Here is a 27,601-nt window from a genome sequence, read left to right as displayed (position 1 = left end):
TGAACGGAATAATTCTTCCTATTCGTTATTCCGACGGTAATTTTTCCAATAGCCCAACTTTACACGGCTCTGTGTATTCTGAAAACTAAACTTTTACGTTTGATTCGAATTAAGCGTACAGTATTTAGCGTAACTTTGACTACAGCGCGTAAATGGTTCGTAGCAGTAGTCGGAGTTATCTTGCGAATTTCGTGCTGCGAAAAGCGTATGCTGCGTTTCGTAGAAAATAATTAAGAGCAGTAGAGTATTCTTTCTAAGATTAACGTTACACGTGTACTTTCTATATGAGAAATTGAGTTTGTTTAACGCGTAGGATAAATTTACGCAACGCATATACATTTCGGCATAACTTTAGCTACGTTTACTTCGTATCGGAATTTTCACCTATTTTTTTAACATTCGATGTACCATATCGATGTAACTTTGCGATAACAACGAATATCGATTAAAATATTTCTCTTTTTCTGCGATCGTTCGTAAATCGACTCTAGTAGATAAATAAAAAAACACGTCGTTTCCGTTTGGCCCGAAGCAGAAACCTACATACAAGTTTTTATCTCCTCGACTAAATATCAATTTGACGAATGAAAACCAACAAAAATCATAGGAAAAATGTTCCGAGAGAGAGAGAGAGAGAGAGAGAAGCAGAACGGATGTTACGTTTACGTAATATGATAAAACAGGTGTCTGCGTGGGAGGTATAAAAGAGCAATACAGTTTATAAACGTAGGATCGAGTCTCTTTATATTTAACTCGGTCCTAACAACGTAAAAATAATGTATTTAAATGAAAATGTTTGAACTTTTTCGCCCTTTAACGATAATAAATTTCAAGCCGTTAGACGATTACGTTCGAATATAAAATAGCGATCGATAAAAAACCGAAAAAATATTTTTTATTGGTTTTAGAAGCTCTCACTGCTCCGTCCACTTATCGTGTCCTGGCAAATTAATTTTCGATGATTTTTCGTTCGCGTCGTATGGACTCGGAATTAACAATTACAATTATCAATTTACGTATCACAATCATCGTATAAGATTTTTTAGGAATCTCGTTATTGGTACAAAAAATATCATAAAATGCGAAAGACCGTTTGTAAAGGTAGCGAGTAAGAAAACGAATGACCGATACTTGTAGGAATACGAAGCATCTTCTTCGGGAGAAAGGTATAGGCTCGTACAAGAAAAATAACTAGAAAAATCAGACGCGAAAGGACGTTGGTTGGTGGAGTTTCTTACGCTCTCCTCCGTGACCGCGAGGAAGAATGACCATCTCTCGCGGCTCACGGTTTCGAATCCCAACAGGGCAGCCGACCTGATTGCCTTTCTAGCCTCTTTCCTTTTGCACTTGCAATTCTCTGCCAACAACTTGGAAAATTGTCCGTCGAACACGTTGAAACTACCTACGATATCCTAGTACCGATTCGATCAACCATCGATCGGTCAGCGGGTGTTCGTTTTTCGGAAGAACAAACGTATGTTCGCGATACCGCTGATCGTTGCTGTTTTCCATCTTTTCGATATCTAGTAAGAACTAAATTGAACTACTCCGAATGAAGCGGAAGAACGGCTGAAATTACCAAACGGAATGTTTCTCGTCGCGGTAGTTGTCCCTTAAACCGATTCGTTCGTTTTCCACGTTCGTTTGCCCGTATTAAAGCTAGATTCGTAATACCAAGGAATATCGATTTCATTTCGCCAATATAACGTTACAACTTACCTCTGGATGACTTACGACTGGCAGCGTTTGCGTACAACGATCTTTCAGCCCTCACGAGCACACCATTTTCACACACCACTTTACGTCCTTCGACGATTCTATTCACCGGTATAAAAGCGTAAGGTTACGCGTAAACGAATTATTATTCAGCGGGACGAACGACTCTCGCGTCTTATTAAACGATCCATCGCTGAAAATTTTCAACAACCTGCGCGAACATCGCGTTCTTCGAGTACAAATAATTCAATTTTTTCTTTTCTTCTAAAAATGCCTTGTCGCTTTCCAACGAGTATGTAGATATATCTCAGCCGAGACAGCTGCTAAGTTGCTCCTCCAGAAAAAGAAAATTGATTAAAACGCTCCGAAACAGAAAATAATTTTATCCTCCCTTTATCCAAACGGCCGCTCGAGAATCGGAGAAAAATCGTTTCTTTTTATGAAATTTCCTTGGAACGGCAACTTATTGGAACGTTTGGGAAAATATGTATCAGCGAAGACGGACAGCTGGAGGACAGCTGCGAGGAAACGAAAAAACCTGGCATCCCTTTTCTTCCTTTCGCGTATAAATCACCATAACTTACGTAACAAATTACCTACATATAGAATCTGGCGATCCTGATCGCGAGACACGCGTCTTTGACACGAGACATCGCACGCGTGTTTCCTCCGACGATATCAAACGTACGTTCCTCTTCGCGAATATTCGTACATCTTCCAATTTCATGAAAAACTCGATAATCGACTCGAGCTATTGGCAATACGATCGATCGGTCGGAATCGTGGACGCGACACACCGATTCGGCACAGCCATTTGATTCACCGGTGACGGAGAAGAAAGAATACGCTTTCCGGACAAACCGATACAAAGTTCGCGTCGATGCTCCGACTTTAACGCTGCTCCCCTCTATTTCTTCTACGTCCAGGCGTTATTATTTAACGTCACAGAGCGAGAATCGGAGTCAGTTCGTAACAGCGAAACACAGAAAACGGTGAAAGCACACGATACCCTGACACTTGCGAAGAGCAACGCGGTAACTCGGATCGTAAAATATTCCACCGTTCGATGGTCACAGCGTCGTAATGGGCGAAACGGCGCTCTCGCGTCACGAGGTTGTCGCGAGAGCATTCGCAAAATTCGAGATCGATCAACGTAAAAAAGCACGGCACGACTCATCCAGCCAACATACGTATCCGTCTACTTTTAAAGATGGTTTCCTGGCTCTCGCGTAAGCTTCCAAGTATAAGCAAGTACATGCATACATACGTACGTACGTACGTACGCGCGCGCCGCGTCCGAACTCGCACGAGTTTCAATGGATCCTGTTTTCCTCAAATTTTCCTTTCTTCGTATTTTCTTCGTATTTTCTTCGTATTTTCTTCGTATTTTCTTCCACCCTATCTTTATATCTCTTTACTTTCGTTCCTCTATTTTAGGTTCTTGTATAAACACGGCGATTTTTACTGCGCCCGATTCTTTCACCGCTACGCTAAATTACGCTTTCGAGTTCATAATCGCATGTTAATACACCGTTTTTATTATCGTCTTCGTCGACCTGTTTAGATCGTGGCATCAGTGTTAAAAATGGCGTTTTTGTTCCAGATATTTATAGCGCACGGTAAGATCTCATCTTCGTATCTCCTATTCTCTTTTCACTTTCCTTTCAATTTTAAACATCCATTCCATATTTGATTTTCGATATTTATGCAAATTCGTATTCCCTACGAATACGGAAAAGTGCGCAGACCTAAGCAGACATTTATTTTGTATTTGTTATTTTGCTCGTTAAATATAACCTTTCGATACGTTGAATATCTTTTTGTCCTTAAATAACGCGATAAAATCCATTATTCGATTTCTTGGCCGTCTCTCTTATCGTTAAAAGTCGAATAGAATCATTAAGGAAAAATCTTTGAAAACTGAAACGCGGAATATTCGAGCGTAAGAGATAAGCCGTATAACACGAATATTCCTATTGCCCATTTTGCAACGTTCTTTCTGGAGATAGAACTAAAAAAACGTAAACGAGCGATTTTATATAACGTAAATTTTACGCTACAAAATTTTTACGTTATAAAAATCGTCGTATCGAACGAGCAAAGTACAAATACGCAGTACGCGCAGATCGTAGATAATACGACGGCAGTATCGGTGCGTTTGATTTGTACGCGATAGCTATAATAAATCTATGGAATGTTCGATAACAGCGCATTCTGCGAATACCAGCAGGCGCAGCAAGACAAAATCTACGAATCAAAGCGACGCTTGCTTTCGAACAACGAAGAAAGAAGTTACGCGATTACCGTGGACCGAAGAACAATTTCTGTACAACACGGTGCGTATCGTCGATCCAGCGTTCAACGTTTTATTTATTTGCCAGCGATGCTATAAATTCCGTGGAACGTTACGAATATAATACGAGTTAATTAATTTTAATCAACAGTTTGAGGTAAAGAAACGACCAAAGCTTTATCGTTTGAATAGCTTTACGTCGTATCTCCTATTCGCTGTCGATGTATGCATCGAAACTTTTTTTCTCCGCGAACAATTTAATTTGCTTTAAACGTTTTCACGAGCTGATACGAAAGTTGGCGTTTAAGCAACCGATTCGAATCGTATAAAAGTATTCCGAACGAGTCGTTTATCGTCGGGTCGGTTAATTTACGAATTAAGTTGTAACATCGATGAGACGCTTTTAATTCGACGAACGAAGCAACGAGGGTTTAAATAGCAAATATATACAGTGGTACAATATACGGTAAAGTATACCGTTACCATACCCTTTAATAAGAAATTTACGCTTGGAACCGTTTGCAAACTGACCGGTCGTGAATTCGTACACTTTGATCAAATTCAAACGTCGTGGTCTAAAACCAGTTTCTACGCAAATATCTTATGAAATATGCGAAAAGTGACTTTTTGTCATTTCGAAGAGACGCTGTTAAGGAGCTATCGCGATAATTTAAATGCACCCGTGCCGAATATTCTCGACTGTCTCGCTTTCCCCTCGAGCCAAATTTACGACGCCGGTCGAAAGTGTAAGCGGATAAGTTTTATCGAAAAATTCATAAAAGTTTCGTGGACAATGCGATATTGGAACGAACGGCGAATATCCGAGTGGCGAGAACATAATAGCTGCCACAGTTATAAATAGCGTGCGCCTTTCGTGACGCAGCTACGCAAAATTGAAACGAAAAGTGCACACTTGCAAATTGTTCGTTTCATGGCCTTAAATCGAAGCGCAACAAACTTCGTACGCTCTTGTTTGCGTGGAAGCGTTTTCGAACGAAACTACTATGCCCAAACGAACAACATCCTACTATGATCGTTGTGCGATGAAACGCGTAGCGCGCGAAAAGGGAATTCGTCGTTATACAAACGTAACTCTGCTGCTAAAAGTTCCAACACTCGCTGAAAAGTAATAAAAAAAAAAAGAACAAAAAACTATACGGTTGTCGCGCAAGGGTACCATAATGCATAGTATATCATATACCGCACACGATGTGACATCGACGACGTTATGCGTATAGCACGTACAGACGTACCGAACATGGTAATACATCGTAAAAGAAAAGAAGAAACGATAAATAAGAGAAAAATCTTTACCGAATCTTACGAATGTAAAGATCATTCGTATCTCATAACGGAGACGTCCAATGGATTTAAAAAAGAGGAAAGAAAAAAATATACATGGTCGTCGAACGAGGTTCTTTCTTCTTTCTGGAAGTCGGCACAACCAACGCACAGAAAAATATGATATATCCAAGACACGGTACTCGTTATGATATTTATTAGGTGAGGTAAATTTTTGCTCCAGTGCTATCTCTTTCGTCGTATCCTTAATTAATAACGTCGTTTAATAAGAAAAAAGAGACCAGTCGTTGACGGTATACGGTAGAAATTCGACTTTGATTTTCTTCAGAAAACTAAGAAAATGTAAAAGATCGACAGACACGAGTTATAGGTTTGACGAGTGAATTTATTAACGAAGAATACCTTGCGTTAGTATATCGGAAATATCGGATGATGTGACGCGATAGCCATTCATAATTTCCGGTTGGGTCTGGGAAATTTCTGGTTCCTTCGATAGTATAGAGCGGGAATTCCGCTCGTACAGTTTGGAATTTCCCATTGTTTTTGATTCAATTCCATTAAACTCGGCGAAAAACCGCAAATTCGAAAATCGATCGTTGCGCGGCTTCCAGACGAATGTTCGGGCACCCAGCTCGTTCCGTTTACTTGCGCAATTTCCTCCTATGATGCCGATCGTGAAATTTGCGGCCCCCGACAATTACGTTATTCCGCGAATTTTCGTCGATTGGCCGCCTAATTATCGACAACGACAGTTTCGAACGACAACTTTTCCATAACCAAGCTAATGCCGTTATTTTGTTCCGGCCGTGTTTTCCACGCAGAAATTCGGCTTTTGTCTCTTCGATATCGACGCGCGACATCAAATTCCAAAGTTTACAGATAGTAGACACACGTTCTATTACTTTTCTATTACACGTAAAAAACGCGGCAATCTCGTATTTACGAAGATTTTACTTGTGTATCGTCTTTGCGAGTCAAACAACCATCGATCCTATATATTCGATCGAACAAGTAATTCGATGAAAAACGTTCTCGATTCTCCGATAGTCGAGGAATAGGCCACAACGAGTCGTTGATATAGCAAAAGCGATTACTCGATTCCTCGTTCCCCGAGATCTCGATGGAACGTTTACTTTGAAACGACAACTATAATTGCCGACTAAGAGCGACGGTAAGATTTAACAAGATCGAAGAAAAAGAGTCGTTACTCACGTTAACATGTTCGTGCGCGACTGTAAATAGCTCCAACTGCAACTGCAACTGCAACAGCAACAAAGATAAACGATTAATTCAAAGTCTTAAATATATCAACGCATTGATTCGTGCATTATACCAGATACGTGCGGTATGCGATCTATTAGAAACAACGACGGCCCATTTTCTATCTTACGATAAATTACTAGATTCGTTTAACAGAGTCACAAATTTCCGAAAGTATCGTGCATTACGAAACAAAGATGGAAATTGGTTACAGGGAAAGTACGAAATCTACGAAGCGACGACGTGTAATTTTAATTCGGACGATAAATATACGTCGGCTGGTTGAAAAGTCGAAGCAACCGAGGCTCGTAAATTTCAGCTAATTGCTTGGCCAAGGTGTGGGGTTGGAGCGAATAGCCATGAAAATTGTGATCGATAAACAAGATAAATAAAATACCACGGACGAAGCGAAAGAAAATAGTAGAGTGAAAACGCAATTCTTTGAGATTAACAAATTATCGCGAATTTCGTCGAATATCTAATATTTGCGACAAGAACGTATGAAACTATGGACTTTGCTCCGACTATTAGCTCAAAAATTTAATATCCGACCGATAAAAATCAAATTATCTTAATTTGTATGAAGAAAGGGGGATTGGAATTTTTGTACGATGAACTGAACGAAGCTTTAAAATAACGTTCTACGTTCTACGTACCTAATTCGTATTAAATCCGTATCAAACCGTACGAAATCCGATAAATCTTACATTTCGCTTTAATAAATCGCAAGTACGTGGATCTCGTATATCGAACGAACCCTCTAACTCGACCAAGTAAATACGAAACAAATGGTGGTCGTTAAACGCGATACTTTTAATTTTTCATTCTCCTTATTTCTGTATTGGAAATACCGTTTAATTCGATTAATTTACACGCTTGCGTTTATTTTGCGCAGGTGCTCTGTAATATGTAATTTACATTTTAATCGAATTCTTTACTTTTATCGATACAAGGGAAAATCGTAATTCGATCTGAAGCGACTTTTCGTTTTGTATCGCGGAAAGGAACTGTGCAAACGCAACGCTCGTCGCGCATCGAGAGAAATTGGCGAGCTACGAAAATATTTTAAATTCGCAGAAGCGGGAAACTGTGCGAAGAGCAAAATTCTATCTTTCGAACGGGATCGATGATCGATTTCTTCTGTCTTTCATATTGATTTCGGTATTTTCAGGTTTCGCGTCCAATGTAGTCTTCCAGCGAATCGCCGAAAACGATAATGGGCGATGCTTAACTTCAATCTGTATCGATCGTGTCGATGGATAGTTGCGGTAACGAGCATTTTCAACATTCGCGCGTTAAAAAACAGGAACGATGGAAAATAATCGAACGTTTGAACGTTTTGTATCCGACTTAGTTTACGCGAAATAAGCTTACACGCGTGTGTGTCGCGCGGTAACGCGATATATTTAAATATATATATATTTCGTTGAAACGATATTGCAGCATATTAAAATATCGATAACGCTTTAAAGTAATTAAGAGTACAACTACCGAGACGCGTCGAATGCTGTCACCTAGTTCTCAGCTTTGCCAACAACTGGAAGAAAATAACGTTGAAATACGACATTAGGTAGACGATAAGATCGCAAAAGTAAAAGTACAAGATCGAAATCTGTTCGTTTAATAACGGTTCGGGTGTGATATATTCGACTTTTAAAGTCGGTGAAAGTCAAGTTAAAAATTAAAAGGAGAAAAGCTTTTCTCTAATATCGGGCTATGCGTTTCGCGAATTGTTGCGAATCGTTGCTCGAGCGAATCGACTAGAAGTGGAATTTCAATTATCGTGCACGCCGGTCGATAGCTAGATGGATTTGGAGGCTGCACTTTGCGAGAGAAAGTTTAAAGCAGTTCAAAGCGTCAAGACGCATTGTTCGATGCCATTAACCAGGAACCAGTTTAATTGATTTCTTAAATTAGCTTCGATATATAGATAGACGGATAGACAGCTTAAATCGTGGCAGTCGAGGAAAATGAACGTGGGTAGACGGCGCGTGGAAGAGGTAGCTGCAGGAACGTAGACGCGTTGGACGAAAAGGGCCGACAGAGAAAAAAAACAGAGGAATTAACAGTAACAGAAAAAGAAAGCAAAGAAAGAACGAATTCGACGCGACGCGACGCGATGAGGCGGCATTGTTCAAGGAGAGAAAAACGGAAATGGGTTTAGCAGTTAAATATCGAATGGAATAGGGAAGCAATCGGTACGAAACGAAGCGGAATGACCTTATTGCTTAGGTGGGGTGCAATCTGCAATTGCTTTGGTTCGTTACTACAACTGGCTGCCGCTGATTTGCGGCTTTCAATTTCATCCGAGTAGTCCGCGCGTCACATCTTACGCATCCGACGATAATTGTTACTCGTTTACCACATGCTCGTCACCGATATCGAATTCCGTATCGTACGTCGTACGTATACTTTGTCTCGTAATTCACGCTACGAGATCATCGGAGAGAGGGCACGAAATTGCACAACGCACAACCCGATAAAATCTAATTCGAAGTACGTAAAATCGAATAATTAAATTTACCCGTAAAAGATTCTTTTATCCGCGTTACGAGGTTCGCAGTTTATCGTACAGTTTGCCGTGCTATGGATAATCTTTAAGTTGTCTTTCAGGGCGAACCCTGTATCGAATCGTCTACAGGGAGAGCGTCTATCCGGCGCTGTCGGATGTACCGTGCAGCGCACAAGTGGCAGGACGACAGTTCTTTCTTTAGGCAAGAGATGCGCGAGGTGTCGAGCTCGAGTTACGATATCGGCGAAACGTTCGAGAACCTGTTCCTCTTGCCGTACACCCGCAAACCCCGAACAACGTTGAACGTAGCAACGTTAACTACGACGAATGCTAAATTCTCGCGTCAACGACGCCGAACGTTGAGCGTGAGAATCCAAGTGGCGAAAGCCCGCCACTCTCTGCGTATGTACTTTCTTCACCGAACTTCGATGCTTATCGACAGTTTCGTAACACGTAGCTTCAATGGTCATTACAGAGATAAGCAGGCGGGCTTGTAACGCTAAGGGTTTATTAAAACTTAACAACTATACGATATATCGACTTATGTAAGCTTTTATAAGAACACGTTGCATCAGCAACATGGGAAAACCGAACTGCATCGAAGACAAGATCTCGTATATCGTACCTATGGTAATGCGAATAAAAAAAATTTTGCGTAATACGTACACCGAAAACGTAAAGATGTATCTACTCGATAAATTTCGAGCTTTTCGATAACCAAGATATTATTTATATTTAGATTCGGCGAATCACGAGACGAGCAGATACGAGAGTATCTAGAAATACGAGAAAATGATTTTCTATGACGTTTAAGATTCCAAAAGTTCAGACAGTTGCTCGACTATCGTAAAGTTATTCTATTTATGCTACTTGTTCGTGGTTACTCTAAAACTGAAATATACGTATTCCGAACTAAAAATAGTGGTCTGCAAGTTTTCGATTCTGGATGGAACATTCGCTATTTTTGAGACTTGGAGCAAACAAAAATTGTTTTTTTCATCGGTATATTAGTTTCACGATAGGAAGAAACATAGAAAAAACAAGTAAGATATTCGAGCTTTTGACCGGGTAACGTTTCAGATACGGACAGATACAAGAACGTTTCTCACGAAAGCGTTCCAACATTTCTAAATACCTTTTACGAATATATCGCGCACGTTGTACCGTACGTTTTGAAATTTTCATTACAGCGTTTAATACTCTATGTAGTTTACTTTGTCGAAACTAAAAGTACGCTGTTATCAACCGTCGAGGTTTAAGTATAGTATAGTCGAGATCCGCAGACTGGCAGCGTTGCTTTGCGATTCGAGCTTCGAAGCCACGGGCCTATGGGCGTATTTGTACAATTACGAAAACTGACCCGTCCATACCTCGATGCACCATCTGTGCATGGCGCGTTCCTAAAAAAGACTACGAGGCTGAGAGGCCCTTCAAATTGATTTAGAGCTAAACAATACTCGATGGTTTCGAGGGCTAAGAAAACCAAACGCTAGAGAAGACGTAGAGTTTTCCTAGAAGCGGGAATCGCTTCAACGTCGAAGACAAAGATGACGAGTGTCCACTCGTTCTTGCAAAATGACGTCTCATCCAGAACAACCAGACACGAATTTCGTACGACGAGTCAAACGTTTATATACGCGAATCAACATACGAGAGCGCGCGTGCGAGACATGGGAAAAAGAGAAGCTCGCTAGAAAACGAATATTTCGAACCGAATCCGTGTAACCTCGGCCTTCTTTCGCGCGTATACGACACCTGTGTGATGGATACCGATTATACGTTGCTACGTATGTATATGTAATTTGCCTTCGATTTTCGACGAATTTTATTCGATATACGTATTGAATATACGTACGCCGGTATTCGATGTTAATACATATACGTGTATCGTGACACGAGAAAAGAGATTCGTCATTACTATTTTGGTAAATTATTCTGGCGAGAGCAAAACAACCAAGGAAAAAAAGATTAATACGATTATTTATGTCGCTGCACGTACAGCGAATAATTATCCGTGTCTTTTATTCTTTGTATCTTACATATTTACTTATCGAGAGACTGTGGATTTTCACGTAAATTCGCAGGTTTATGGACCGAGTTGGAAGAATGGAATCTAAGTAGAGATTCGTTTCAACTTCTAAATTTTCCATATTTTCGTAGATTATATACGTTCTATAGATTTTTGAGCACTTATCCATGAGCGCCATAGAAAATATATAGCCGACTATTCTCTAGGCAACTCGTGCACGCTTGTACGTACCTTCGAAGTGCAGTTAGATCCGTCTGCAGACATAAATTTATTTTTACTGCGGTGAAAATTCTGCAAATGATCGAGGGGAGCGAGAGCGCGTAAACTCGCGGCGACGTGGCGAGATTCGAAGTTTTGCAGCTTCTGCTGTCAGTGGAATCGAAAGGCATTTACATTTATAGCGACTTCCGTCGTAATGAAATCTCACCATCGCGCGAACGCGCGCAACTTTGCCGAAACCATTAAAAAAATATTGTCTTCGTGGAAAGGATCAATAACGAGACGTCGAATGCCACTTCTCGCGACAAAAACTTGTTAGATATTTCTGTATCTGCCGAATAGTCATTTTTCCTATTTATCGTTTATTTACGTTTAACGGTCGATCGTTGATCGCGGTTAATGTTACGTCAACGTTACGTAATTGGCACGTTGAGCGAGTAAAAGTCGAATATTCCGAATACGACTGTGACAATGAAACACCGATGAGATAATTTCGAGTTAAAAGCCTAAGCAAAACAAACGTTCGACGCGACACGACGAGCTAAATTCGTTACGATTTAATATGTGCTCGTATAAATTCTAATTTTACGCGAGACACGAGAATTTTAAACTCGTTTACGTCTGTCGATGCTCGATTACTGTTTTCACAGCAGCTAAGCAGCTATAAAATAGCGCTGCGACTCGTTGAAGGTACGCGAGAGTTACAATGAAATTTTACATACGATAATTGATAATTTTAATACTCGGAGCCCCGATCCAATATATCATCGGACGTCTGATAATCCCAGACGCGGGAACGTCCGTCTCGAGTTGCAAACGTTCCTTCTTACGTCGTTTTATTTTTCATTCGTTTACCGCGAAAAATTCTCTTTCCTTCTATTATAATTCCGCGCATCCTTCCCTTTTTTCATCCGTTCTCTGGAATCCCAACCGAGATCGTTCGACCAGCGTTCGTTTCGTTTTCCGCCGTTTCTGTTTCGCGAATTATCTCCCTTCCGACGTAAGCTATAGTCGTCCCAATGAAACGTTTATACGAAAATCGAGTTTCGTAGGAGCTGCGTCAGATACGAAGCTCTTCGGCAAAAACAACGTACGTGTTTAAAAAGCGAGGAGCACGGTGAGCAAGTCGGAGAGTACAATTTTGACAATAAAATACGGTACGTGACTCGACGATGAAATAATTCATTCGTATATAGCTGGGATGTAAAAAGTTAAAGAACGACGATACGTAAAAGGTATATTAAATTCAGAAATCTGTATTTAAATGTTTTATTCTACTTTATTGCTTCGTTACTCGATGCTTTTTTTGTCATATTCTCGATTATACGAATAACACTTGATCTCCCTCTGTATCGTTATAATCTGATTTAACGCTTTAGACTTTTAGTCCGGTCATACTGGCCGGTCGTATTATTAAAGAGCGTACTTCCGCAGAGTACCGTCTTACGACCCTCCCTTTTCGGCCAGAACTAATTTCTTCGATGATTCGCAAAAGGATCACGTTTCCGGTATCTTTCGTATTCTAAGAAAATGCGCAGGCGTCTGGCAATTTGAATTTCATACGCAGATTTATCCATAACGAGCATAACGGATCAGAAAGGCAAGGAACGTGGAAGGTAAACTGGAACGAGAAATGGATACGAACGTATAAAAGAAAGAAGATTCCGAAAGAAAAAACTGCATCTGCTCGTTTTACTTTACATTAGTAATTTGATAGTTTCGATTGGTCGATTCGTTTCAGATACCAGATTCAAGATTCATTAGCGATACTAATTTACATCGGTTAATTACCAAATGTCATCGACGTCTCGTGCTTATCTATGAGTTTAAAGCGTTTTCGTTAATTGTTAACGACAGAATCCCTGATACTTTTGCTTTGCTGTACTATGATTAACGAAAAAAAAAAAGAATAAAAAACATATTATTAATATTCAGAGTACACGATCAGAAAGAATAAGAATAATAAAATAACGACGTAAGTGTTTGCGTAGAAACGACCCGAAATCCAATCATTGGAAAAGTTCAAACGCCTATCGATATCGATGGATGCTCTCGAAGCGAGTACAATCCAATCCGTGCATTTTCTCTCGCTAAGGCACGTAAGTATCGAGTTTGTGGAAACGAGAACGAGGAGAATTCGCGTAAGACATCTGACGATCTTAGACAATGACATACTGTCTTGGAGAAGGTTGTCCGTGTACGAATATAATCGTGAATCCGACTTGGAGATTACGCTTGCTAAACCCGTGGATGCGCTTGACGCGGTTATTCGGTATAGCGAGACGCGTATACGTGGCACGTCTTACGAGAACTCTGTTTCGATTGTTCGATAACAAACTTTACAACGAAGCATTTGTATAACTATTTATATTTCTTTGCATCGCGTGAAAATAACAATCCTCGGAACGTATTCAGCGAGACAAGATAATAGGTTTAAGAGATACCGAAAGAGAAGTTGAAATATTTTGTAACTTCGTCCAAAGCAGAGAAATTATTAACGCGAAGTAAACATACCGTTACAAATTATTTAAAGCGTCTGTTTTATCATTAACCTTCGTTGTTGATCTAACTTTGCACCTTATCGAGCCCTATATTATTAAACTCGACATATGCGTTAATTTATCCACTCGACGAAACAGAAAATTACGTAAATCGTCGTTATTGCGTTATCTATCGTGTTGGATAACGTTCGCTTAATTTTTATATCATCTATTTTCCTAGGCTTTTCTCAACGTTTTATTTACAATTTTTGCGCTAATTACGCGAAAATACTTTCCATTGTCCGAATGGCGTTGAAATACAAGCACTGTACAGTTTATCTTATCGTACCGTTTATATAAAACAGGCACGAACGGGTGTCTATAAGACGCATTAAATCATTTACATTTTCGTATCTTTAGCTATATATGTAGGTATATGTTTCAAAGATTAAACGCAAAGATACAAAGGGACGGTAAACGTTGGAAAAACTGCACCAATCGGACCACGACGTTTCGCTTCATCCGCCACGTTTCTCTAATTTATTTCCAACCAATTTTTACCTTCGCCCCGTATTCGGTCAGATCTCGGAAGAGCAGAAAACTAAAGTGGCGCGCGAGTAGCTAAATACGTGTTTCTAGCATTAGGAAGATCGTTTTCGTTGAAAACTTTCATTTTCAAAGGAATTACGCGCGTTACTTCGGAACGAAGCAGTACTTTCTACTAAAGCCGTAGAAAGATAATGAATAAAAATACAGGAAGACGACAAGACGATAAACGTGTTGTATCTTCTGTAGCGAGATTACAAACGTAATAACTCTTGGTGTACGCGAATAATAATATTTTTGCAAACCAAAGGTAGATAAACGAAATCATATATTTTCCAATCCACCTCTTTAAACGTTTACTATCTCAAAAATAACAGCTGTACGTAAAGTTACTGCTACTTTACGGTAAACGCTGTACAATTATCGTTATCAATCACTCACGGAACGCTGAACATCTCAGCGGAACCCGTGGAACCATAAATCAAAAAGATCGAGATCTTTGAAGCTCGCGAAGGCAAATTAATTGGATTTCTTTGTTCTCTCTATTCTTTATGAAAAATTCAACTCGAATATCGTGAATGTGAAATATAGGTTAATCAGAGGTCGGTTTTACCAAGAAACGAACGCGCAAGAAAATATTCGAAGGAAAGAAACGATTCTTCGCTACGTAAAACTGCAAATGGATAAATATAAGAGAAAATATCGTAGCGTGTAATTTGTTACGATCGAATTGTACGAATAACAGATACGTCGATTCGTCGGTAAAGTCAGGAAATGATTTTGTTCGAAACACGTGGACAGCGAAGGAAGGCAAAGACTATTTAGGACATAAACGAACTAAAGATCGTGCTTTTAACGATTTAAATAATACGCGAAACGTTCGTGTTGCGTAAATATTAAAGCGAAACCTTCCACGTGTTAAATCATTTAGGAGGCAAGCTTTGGAAACACGTTTGTTTATGTTTTTGAAAGAACAATATTTGATGAAATTATGACATATATACGTCGTAGAGTGATATTTGTTTATGCTAAAAATTCTTTAAAAGCTTTCATCGTATTTCAAACACGGGGAATAATTTCAATTTCTCGAAAGTAAATACTTTTGACGCTATATCGGATCCACGTAGACGAGCTTTGTACGAATATTGTCATTTTATGATATTTGGAACATCCATGTAGGAATATTTGTCGCGCGCGTTATAAACGGACTATGGTACGAGAATAATTAAAAAATTTCGAAATAATTTAACAACCCATTTGAAACAACGAAGCAAGAAAGTAAACGTGTATGTGAAATTTAAACTTTGTGCTTCGTCTTTCTTTTTAAGTTCGCGCGTATCGTGATACTTATGCACGTATATCGTGATATCCTTGCTTCAAATTTCCCTTCGACTATGTACATACTTCGAGCTTGGCGATTATCGACTAAACTTTGATCGGCCTCGACAAACGCTACTCGATAAATTATAATATATTCGAAGCATGGACATTTGTGAAATAGAGAATTTGTCAAATTCTAGAATATAGATATTCTATACATACTCGATCAATCTTATTTTACATCTAAATGAGCGTTTTCCTTCGATTTATCCAAAACGTTGAAGAATCCCGCGGTCTCCTATGTCTCCTTCGAATTCACGCATCGTCTTTGTTAAGTCACAAAGGTGCAGCAGCAGCGCATTTCCATTCTTATTACATTTTGCAATTTCTCGTCTCCATAATTAAACGTCGTCTCGCGCATCAAGATCAAGACGTTCGTTTCAAGCTTGGTACGGCACTTAAGCGCTTCCCTGCATCTGACATCGACCTGCTTACACATTACACATACTCTCCATCTCGCTGTTCCGTCACTCGCGCGCTTGCTCCGCTAATTATCATATTGAAAATTGCTTCCAGCAATTTCCAGTTTCGTCTTTTTTATTTATTTGCCAATTTGCACCGAATCGTTGCTACGTTTTGGAAGTTTCCAAGGCTCGTTAACTGATTTGATTCTTACGTTCGATGGAATTTTTATTTGACCATTGCGTTTTATTATTCTTCGCTTCGAACGAATTTTACTGTTTTCTTTGGGTAGTCGATTAACGTAATTTTTAAAGGAGGCAAAACATGTCGCGTATTTATACGTATACTCGCGTATATACAAATAGACAGGCATTTTTATCTGTGCAAGCAGAAATATTAAGGGTTCAAATGCTCGCTCGAAAAAAGAAACGGTCATTTTCAAACGCAAAATATAACAAACAGTTCAACGAAATATAACAACGGATTCGTATTGTTATAAATTTCAATTATCTACGATAACGCAATAAAAAATTTTAAACGATCTTCTTTTTTTATCGCTGTAGGTTTCGCATCGGCAAAGAAACGGCGAACATTTTGCAACGGTGCGCTAACGACTCGCGATTACATCGATCTTAAACCTACTGTTGTCTCGTGGCGACTGTGAATCCTCGATCGATCCCTTTGTATTACGCGTGTTTATCGCGTTTATCGTTTTTGAATAAAGCTTTATCGTTAAATGGCCCACGTTTATACGTATAACATCGTTCGCTCGATTACATTCGTCGAATACACTGACGAAGTTTAGTCGTTAAACCCTGAGACACTCTGTATATCTAATCACAGAGTTTGCTGTTCGAGAACAGAATGCGACAGTCCGCGCGGATAGTCCGGCCGGATTAACTTTTTTTCAGGGACAAATTAACGGCAGAAGCGTTTTTTGCAGAATCTGATTATCTTATTTTCAGCCGCTAAATAACGTCGAACGAGAAAACAGACGTTATCCGTCTTTTCTTTTTTCGAGTAACTCCAAATTGAAAGAATAAAATTGTCTTTCTACGTGCCGTGGTCGCCGAGATAGCGTGACTTTTTCCATTAGTTACAATTTCCTCGCGGTCTCTCGACGTTCTCCGACCGTCCGCTGCGAAAGAGGTGCGACGCTTTATAAAAGTTTTTCCATTCTTTCTGCGTGCACAAATAACGCGAGTAACGAATAGCAAAACGATGCCTGTCGCGTCTCGAAATTCTTAACGGTTTAACGTTGGCGGTTTTTCGAAGGCGATCGATCCTAGAGAAATCGATAGAAACGAATTCCATCGCGGTAGGATGAAAAACGCGAAAGCTATCGCATTTTACAACCAAGCAAAAACGATTAACGCTGTATTTTAGGCAAGCGCGTTCGAACGAAAGATTTTTTCACTCGAAGATCGAAATATAGGTCTTTCGGGAAGCGTGCGCGCAATGCGAAATTTGGCACGCTCTTCTGCTACGACTAGTACTTGCTTAAAGTTATCGACGATTTAAAAAAAACCGGACTCCATCTCGCTTTTTACTTTTCTTAAATTTCATTAGCTACAATTTTCTACTGAAAGTTTTCCACGTATGACGGATAATCTCTAAGAGATATAAAGCGAAATGTAAAAAAAAAGGTTGCGTTTTAATCGATATTTCGTTTACGACGCGGCGGAGGAAAATTGTTTCAAAGTCTTATTATATATACGCTTATTCTGTTCGAAATATCCTTTTTTTTTCAGGCTTAATTCGATCGGATTAAGAACAAAGCGCGTATCTCGAGTCGGTGCTGGTAACCAATAAGCCGATAATTTCGAGCGAACGTGTAAAAAAGGTCCGCGAAGCGATTATACGCGACCGAGGTGAAAACTAACAACGACTGGCCTTGTTCGTAACGTTCGGCGTTCAATTTTGAGGGATAAGCCGGGCAATTCGTTGATTCGAGAGAAGATGCAAATGCGGCTTGTACAACGCGAGCGTTCACGGATTAATCCAGATACTCGTTGTGCTTTTTCTTTTTTACGATCTCGCGATATGGAAAATGCGATGCACGTACGTATTCGAGATCTGCACATGACAAGCGTTTCAAACGCACATATGCGGATATCGAGCGAGCCGACGCGCCGCGTCAACAGAAGTAGAGAAAGAAGAGAACGAGAAAGAGAGAGAGAGAGAGAGAGAGAGAGACAACGACGCTTGGAAATACTCGTTGCTAGTCAAAAGATCTTTCCCCGTCTTTCTTTTCTTAAACTGCATTAAATAATACGGATAAATAAATTACTTTCAACGATCCGTTTTTTAACGATAGCCTTATCGTTGGTGGGAAATTTATTTATCGCGAGCCACGAAATTCGAAATGGATAAAGTGGACGAACGTTTTATAATATCGTTGTGCGAGCCATTTTCACGCATATACTTTAATACGCGATCGCACTATTCGGTTCGGCGTTGGCGATGCGATAAATATTCCTCGATAAAGCAACTTTGATAACGTATACGTATTTATCTTATAATTATCGTAAGGATAGAGCGAAGCTGGCATCGTCAACACGCGCACGTATACATATTCATGCGAATAATTATTTGACAGACTCGTAGCTTGATGCACACGGACAGCGATGCTTGCTCACGTACCCGTAAGGCTCGTGTGCTTCGAACAGAGTTACCGTATCAGAAGTCTGACATAACGCAATTTGTTCTACTTGGCTGCCGAAGACGCCTTCCGTTCGAACCGAGTAACGTTATATTTCTTATTTCACCGTCGCCGGAAACTTTTTCTTACTTTCTCGTCCATCTTTACATCATAGTACAATTATAGTCGATATAGCCAATTTGAAATTTCACCGACGAAACGTGTTATCGCGCGGATGAATTCGACGATTTCGTTTCTTATACTTTTAGAAGAACGATCGCTTCCAACCATTTCACTCGTCCGATTTTCGCCAATTTCTCTCGTGCTTGCATCGTAATTTAGTTTGATCGCATTTGCCTTCCGATTCCAACCTAGAACGTTCGTTTCGCGTATTCGTCTCGTTTAAACCAAGCCGACCAGAGTACTTGCAAAGAGTTTGGCGTTAAAATTTTTATGATTTTGAAAAAACTTTAAGATTTCTGATTTTGCGAGCCATCCACCATTTTATTAAAATACATGTATATAAACTGGAAACGTTTTGGTCACGTTTTGCAATCGCACCTTCGCGTAAAACGTGGCAAAATATAATAAAAGTGAAAAAACAAAATAAAGCGAAATCTATTTTGAAAAAACGTAAGCGCGTCGTTTATTTTATTTACGCGAATAGCCAGCCTTTTGGGGGATGTTGTCTATTTATAAAAAAACACCTTAGGATATTTAGCTTATAAACGTTAGTATAATTCGGTAAACAACCGTTCATCTTGCGATATTTTCATTTAAACAGTACTTTATTCTTTTTCACGTCGTAACTCCTTCGTTCGTCACTTTTGCCGTATTCTTAACGAGATTTCGCTTCAACCAACCAACAACGCGGTGAGCAGTTCATTGAAACGGAAACAAAAACAGAAGCAATCGCGTTGCTTGCGTTATTCGAGTTTTCCGATAAGCAGAATAAGAATACGCGAAAATAACACTTTATTTGCCGTATTTAATGAACTAAAAGAACTGCGACGTATAGGTAAATTCCAGAAATACGTTTCGCGTTTCGTTGAAATTGTTTCAACAGACTGTAAAAGAGATACCTCGGCTCTGCTTTTCGGAATTGTTGTTTTAATCGATCAACTACGAGATACGTACGAATACTTGGTGCTTCTATTTTGTTTGCCTTTCGCATGTCCTCTTCCGTTTCTAATATCGCTTTCCTATTCTGCGTTTCGTCGCATCCAATAATGTATACGTGTGTATCGTCTCTCCTTGCGTACGTATATCTTCCCAACAACGATAGTACGTGAATCAAAAACATTAAACCACCCTGTTAATTTCTAACATTGCCGTAACTTCGTTATCAAACGCATCGAACTTTCGCTATATTTAACAGAATTTTTGAACGCCAAACTTATCCGACTTAAACCATATTGTAAGTTGATCGCACGATATTTGTAGTAAAACCGCAATAAATAAAAACTTCCATGTACATATGTAAATATTTAATAGCAGATACGTGTACGTATACGTATACATTTTTACAGTAATATTTTACTATACTTGAACGTTTTACGAGCATCGATCTCAACTAGGAAAATTTCGAACACTAGTCGAACGCAGGAAAATCCAACTAACGCTTTCGCAACTAATTTAAGTATAAACGGTTTTCTTATCGTTTTAACTTCCACGAAACTTTAAAGTTTAAAGTCTAGGACTTAAGAGAACGAATAGTTTCCGTAGGAACAATGTCTTGCTTGTTTGAAAAATGAGGGACTTAACATTTCCGCGTAAGGATATTTTACAGTTAAATCGAACGACTATTAAGGATTTTACGCAAACACGAGGACACAGTTCGTTTCACCGTTCGACACCGTTCGAAAATAATTCTCGCGTTTCCCTCGTTCGTAATATAGAGTAAAATTTCAGCATATATTATAATACGCGACTGAATCAGATTTATCTCGTTTTTTCGCTAATGTAAGTTCACGGTTCAGCATATCCTGTATAGTAACATTTTTATCGACGAGCGAAATATAAACGTCGTTGATATAATTAAATTTCTAACGAGTTAGAAACCAGTTAGAAGGAAGAAAATTGTCATTTTACTCTTTCCATTCCACTTCTTCGCGTGGAATTGATCGACGATCGTCGATGTCAATCCTGCACGCGCAAATTACGTAAATTGCAAATGGAACGTCGTTGCTTGATCGCGTTTGGAACGGCAAAACTTCCACCTGTATCCCGGTGTATTAGTTTTATCACGGTGCATTTATCCAGAAAATCAATGCCAAACTACGCTGCTTTTGGTGGCATAATCGAGAACACGATTCGAAATACACTTGCTATACGTGCATCTTAATGCTCGTAGATACACATAGCTGCGGATATACCGAGGGGATGTACCGAGGTCGTATAATCAATCGAGCCGAAAACTACGAATGTCCCGGTCGTCGAAACATCAACTTGAAAGGGGTCGACGGCCGAAATAAAGAATTCGAGTGTCGTTCAGACGTAAGATATCTTTTAAACGAGTTCTTTCAAGTACGATATTAAAAATATCGTACAGAATTTAACGATCGTCGAAAAGTTTCATTTTTCATGCCTTACAGCGTGTTTCCGCAAAGTTTCGTCTTTAACACCGATGGCGTAACTACAGATATTTCTGTAACGAAATCTGCACGAAAGGCGAAACTTCTCGTTCGAAAGTACGCAGTTTACGCGACATTTTTCAATGGTCCTACGTGCTTCCCTAGCGAAGGTTACGTGGAATCTAAAAGTATTTGATTTTATTCTTTGGCTCGAACCGTGGCATCGCGACGAACACGTGGCAGACGTGCACATGGTCGGAAAATCTCAAATTAACGCCTTTGATTATCTTAATTGAGAATCGTGGAATAGAGCATCCTTGAATTTTCTTCGATATCTTTGCATTTCAAGTATAGAAAAATATTCGTCGACCTTTTGTATCGTTTGTCAATATTTCCGTTATATTCAGAGCACACGGTTGATGCTATACGATCCTATAGATAAAGGCCAAGGTAAAATTCAGTCGTGTGCACGTGCTCGGTAGTTTCTCGCAACCAATTTTCTAAAAAACGAGATTCCCAATAGAGGAACCTCGCTTTATGTTTTCGATTTATTTTTGTTCGAGAATCGGTCTACCTAGCTATAAAAAACATTTGTTTCGTATACATCTCGATATAGTACACGCGCTATCGACCGCGTTTTATCGTAATTAAGATTCTATTTAGAATTTATCAATACGATCTTCGTATAATCGGACTTGTTAAAGTCTTTCGTTCCAAAGTCGGATTTACTTTATTTAACGCGATTCGATTCGAACGAAGCGTTCGGTATAGAATTACCAAGGTAAGTAGGATACCAAGTAAATAATTAATATTTTATTGACCATTTCCAATGTACTTCCCCTGCAGTTGCTTATCGTGCCAACAACTTATGCATAATTTATATCTTCGTCCTACTTATGCATAAAGTAGAAGCATCGAATGCAGGCAACGTAAATCCCAGCTATTGCTCCGCCGCGGCGTCGAATGAAACGCATTGGACGTAATCGAATGAAAGTTTAAGCTGACGGTTCAAGTACTTTCGTTCTGCATCGGAAATTATTTCGAGAGGACCGACGATGATTTCTCTTTCGGCGATATTTTCGAAGAGCCGCGTTTTCAGGCTTGAAAACTCGAGCGTCGCGACTCTTTTAATCTCGCGAAGAGAGCGCGGCCAGAAGTGGAGGCACGCTTTTTAAACGAATTATCTCGGGATTTTAAATTCATCGAGCTATTTGAAAAAAGTACACGACCCATCTCCTGCGCCCGATCCAAACGAATAAGTCGAAAGAAATTACAAAGTGGCGATTACGTTCGCGAAAAAACGTTCAAAGGTGACGTATATTCGAGTTTCCGATACAAAATACAACGAGTACACGACGAATACGAACGAAAGAATCGAACGACTATTTTTGCCGCGTTCTCGGAGCATTCGGACGCGAAGACGAATCGTGAAACGGCGAACGAACGCTCTTTCGCGCTGTCGTTCCACCGAATTTCACTAAAACGGGGCAAGACGACTCTGGAGCAGCTCGAATCGGCGTATACCATCGTCGATTTATGGGCAATTTCGAGAAACAGGCAACTCCGGCTCGAGTAGCTGGAAGTCGGATGCGCGGAACGTCGAATATCGTAGCTAAGAGATTAGAAAGGTGGCAGTTGCGAGTCAATGGAAAGTCCAGGTCCGAGAGGAAGCTGTCCTCGAATCGCTCCTATCCCTTGTCGAAACTTTACGGCACATCTGTCGTTTACCGAGGGTGTAGATAACGAGTCTCGCCAGGTCGTGTCGTAAAATGAAACCATCGATCGCGTCGATTTCGAAAAAATCTATAGTATCTTCAAAGGGACGTATTAACTCGTAAAGCTTGTAAAGCCAACGGATGCAGTGGAATTTGCGATTAACTTTCGAATCGCATCTAAATTAACTCGAGCCTCTTTGGAAAGACACGATCGACGGATCTACGGGCTTTATGGCTCTGCTACCTACGCGCCATAAGCCAAACTAATCCGTAGGTACTCTACACTTACATTCGCATCTCCTTTTCGATGAAAATCCTCGACCTACCGATAAATAAATCCGTCAACCGGTCAACGAATCCTAAAACTAAGAAATATATTTTTCTCGCAGCACGTTTAACGATTTTACGACGATTGTCATTTTTATCGGCGTAACGCGTTTTATCTGATCGAAGACAGAACTAATTTGAATTATAATTGAATCGGTCCCGAATAACAGCAAGGAAAAATCAAAATAAATTGATTTATAGCGATATTTACAGGAGGAACCGTTGTCGTTGGCATTCACAAATATACATATAGCTGTTTCATTGGATTAACCAGTTTAATAGGTAAAACTAGTTTCGATAAACGCAGTCGGTAGTTTAGATATTGGAAGATCAAGGATGAAGCGGTCGATATCGAACTTGGCTTTCGCGATGTAATCGAAACTTTCGGTACGAAACTGTAAGTAGCAAGTAATTTATCAGCAACGTACGTAGAACAGCTTACGCCACACGCGTAATAATCCAAATTTACATAATAGCTAGAACGTGAGTTTTATCGTTTGCGATTGATAAATGTGTGCTATACATATGTATATATATATATACATATACATAAATAGGTATAATGAAAACGATGAAACATTCTCAGAAATTTCTCTGGCGAAATGAAACGATAACACGCGCATACGCGTCGTTTTGTGTTTTATTTCACTGTACTTCGTGTTTTGTTTATTTCCTACTTCCAAGTAAATATTACTTTCTATTCATTTTACTCGTATAAAAGCGTATTAACTTTTTGGTGCTCCGGATACGCTGAATACGAGCATTTCGTTATATCGTTATTTCGTATAAATTAACATAGAATACGTAAACATAGAAACGTAAAAAATACATACCTTCAAGGTACAAATAGTTTTAATAAAATCGAGAGGTTAACGTCAGCGAAGCCATCGAACGTTTTAGGATACGATTAGATCGAATCCCATAGATATAGAAATAAATATTTTTAGGATTCATCAGCCATCGTTTTTGGCATAACGTTCTTTTCTCATTTTTAGTCTTAGAATATGCTATCGTTTCGTGGGAAACTCCGCAGGTATTTTACGTTGTACGATCGTTGTACCAAGCGTAGACGAATTTTTCCATTAAAGTTCGGAAATACCTTTTGTTATATTCGAATCACCGAAAGGCATCTGTCGATATCGTGGATAGCTCAATTTGTTAGTGCAGCAGTCCGGCAAAAGAAAACTCGGATTCCAATCTCGAACTTATATAGATTACGTGGTCCGATTTCCTTCCTTTCGAATTTTCAAAAGTATTAGCTCGCGGTATATGAAACGTTTCTGTCGAGTTTTAATTTCACCGGCTAATACCGTTCGTTAAATTTTATCTTACCGCAACGTTACGATTGCACGGCGTGGATTACTTTCTCTTCGGGGTTGTGAATTGCCAGTTAGATAACCAGATTCGTGCACGAGTCTTTCGCACGGAGTTTTCTCGGATAATTCGCCAGTATGTTATTATTGGGCAACGATCGAAAGACGAACAGAACGCTCGCTTCTCTTCGTCGAGAGACGCGATTCGATCACGAATTTGCGAGAAAGAAGATTTCCAATTATCTCGTTCCTTGTCGCAGTTACGGCTGCGTATAGCGTCGATCATCGTAACGCGATGAAACTGATTTTTAAAAACGATATGCGACAACCTGGTACGCGATACAACGCAGCCTGATCGTCCGTCGTTGCGTACTTTCTTTGTCCCTTGAAAAGCTTTTTATCCTCGGATCGTTTGATTTTATAATTTTCAATTTCTCGCTATTTTGTTTGGCCGCTCGATGTCGTACTAATTTTATCATTACACGTACAAAGGAGATCCTTCCTTTGCCTATCTCGAACAGATAAATCCGTGAATTGTAATTTCGTTGTAAAAAGATACGTGCGAAAAGATACCATTTTGAGCAGGATTTACGTTTATAATTTGTCGATCTCGAGAAAGACTATCGAGCATCGCTTCTAGACGTTAATTTACCATTAATTGGAAAATTCGCTAACGTTCGTTTACCGTTATCAGAAATCTATCAAAGTGCCGGGGTATTTGTTGGGCCGATCGTCGAACGCTGCTTCCAACGACTGACAATAATTCGACCGACTGTTTTATAAAAATCGGTGTCTCGATCGACCGTTTACCCTGAGAATCATTACGATCGCTAAAGTTTGTAAAATATGTTTGTAATATGTTGGCGATTACATTTACCGATACCGCACACCGAACATAGATATGCAAGTAGATCTCTAATTCGGAGAGCAAACCTCGATAACTAATTTGGTCCTCTCCGAAACCGGTTCAATAGCGATCGCTGCATTATAATCTGTCTGTAGATCTAACGATTTCGCTATACGGACCACAGCTCTCGAATGTGGCTTTACGTTTCCACTACGTTTCGATTATAGTTGTACGTCGTAAATTACAAATTAACTGACGACCGATAGTTTCATGGAAAACAGAGTCGAATGGCACGCCGATGCTCTTTGACCGAATACTCGACACCATCGATCAGAGGTTCCTTGACCGAAAAGCATTCTCTCCTCGATACAACCTTTTGCTTACTTCGAAGTTGATAAATCGATGATGATAAATTCAAAGAGGAACCACGAAGAGTCGCTGAATTAAATATACAAAATGACGTAAGCTTCGTCCACGTGTATTGTAGTAACGAAAGACTGGTTAGAACGAAAAGGTAAAAGTTTGCGTTCGTTTTACTCTAATACTATATCAAATATCGCGATCGTCGATGACCGTGACACGACTGCGGCGAAGTTTACAGGATGTTTCCCAAGAGAAGCTACTTTATGACAAAATCGTTGCACGAACCAGCGGTAGCTAACTATGTACGATCGCCCGGCCAACCAGTCTACCGCGAACCACTTTGCAATTTCCTTCTACGATAATTTATAGAGACGAGTAGTCGTACCGCTGCATGCGTTAAAAAAATCTATCCACGATTATTTCACGTCAACTTCGCTTGTCCACACCTAGCGTCTCGATATCGCTACTACCTTGTACCAGCAAACGATATCCACTTCGGAAGTACGATCAACGTACAAATAAAATAAATATAAGAAGAAATAAAATTCCATTTTGCAAGTGCAACGAATAATCGTGATATACGTGTATCGTTACTAGCACGGTGAAAAGTATCTGGCACACAGTTAGATACTGATACTTATACGCGACTTCCAATTTGAAACTTTCTTTTGACCACAACCGGTCAACAACGGTGGTTTTTCGGTTCGTTACCAACTCCATCACCCACGTAACTAACGTGGACGTAGCATAAAGTCGTTCCGTTTCTATATTTATTACGCGACTCGCAGAATTTTGCGGCGTGTTTTTGCTTTTTCAGCAGTAGAAAGGCGTAACGCGTGCAACAAAGTTGTTCTTTGTTTTTTTAAACGTTTTAAAACCGTACGACAAACACCAGGGTTCGCCGATCGCGATAAATCGTTGAAAATGATTGCCGAAACGAAACTTTTAAAACGATACGTAACATTTGCGAGCGCGAAGGAAAAACCCGACTCGGAAAAACCATGTTACACCATCGAATGGGAAAAAAAGGCGGGACGACTTAATGTATAAGAGTGTATAAATTGGGGAAACTAAGTTCACAAGATACATATATAAACGATTCTTTCGCGATAAATTATTCCTAGATATCGATTTTCAGCGAAAAAAAAAAAACAAAATAACATTCACGGATATACGCATGCGTCCATAATTTTTTTCATATAATTTATATCTTTGTATCTTTACATCTTGCAAGCACATGCAATTATAATAGGTACGATCGCATATACCGTATATAATTCGTATCAAATACAATAGTTTAGGAGACATAAAATGTTAAATAATCCGACTCGATGTTTCCACGTTAATCCTTTGATAACGTAACAAAGAAACGTAATTAGGTGGCAAGATTTCTCGCGTATGTGGTATCAGATACAGAAAGTACGCGCACTTGACTCTTCGTAGAAAATAAAGCTCTGCTATAGTATCCGGATCGCAAAATATTCAACTAGAACGACGCTCTTTGGGGGGTCTTTAAGGTCGCTGAAGCTGAAAACGAGGGTCGTTTTTCACGGAAATAAGGCGTAAAAAATTTCGCTCGATCCGTCGATGCGTGATCCTTTTTCAAATTTACTATTCTCCAGCGATCGTACGATTTACTCTGTGTACGTCTGAACCGTGAGTACAGATTTGCTTTCTTTTTCA

General features: G+C 39.6%; 1 protein-coding gene across 6 annotated transcripts in view; it reads right to left on the bottom strand.

Moving 5' to 3' along the window:
• LOC126868011 (1-phosphatidylinositol 4,5-bisphosphate phosphodiesterase epsilon-1-like) overlaps positions 1-27,601 on the bottom strand; it is a 130,697-nt gene that overhangs the window by 86,169 nt on the left and 16,927 nt on the right. For 5 of the 6 annotated variants that reach the window (XM_050623132.1, XM_050623137.1, XM_050623133.1 and 2 more), the window contains exon 2: positions 6,524-6,571. The exons of the other annotated variant lie outside the window; for it this stretch is intronic. The gene's annotated coding sequence lies outside the window, so the exon portion shown is untranslated. The remainder of the gene's footprint in view (positions 1-6,523; positions 6,572-27,601) is intronic. 6 annotated transcript variants of the gene reach the window in all.

This window comes from Bombus huntii, chromosome 7 (genome assembly GCF_024542735.1).
Source record: "Bombus huntii isolate Logan2020A chromosome 7, iyBomHunt1.1, whole genome shotgun sequence".
NCBI lineage: Eukaryota > Metazoa > Arthropoda > Insecta > Hymenoptera > Apidae > Bombus > Bombus huntii.
Note: the sequence above shows the minus strand (reverse complement) of the source record. Positions and strands in the feature narration are given on the sequence as shown.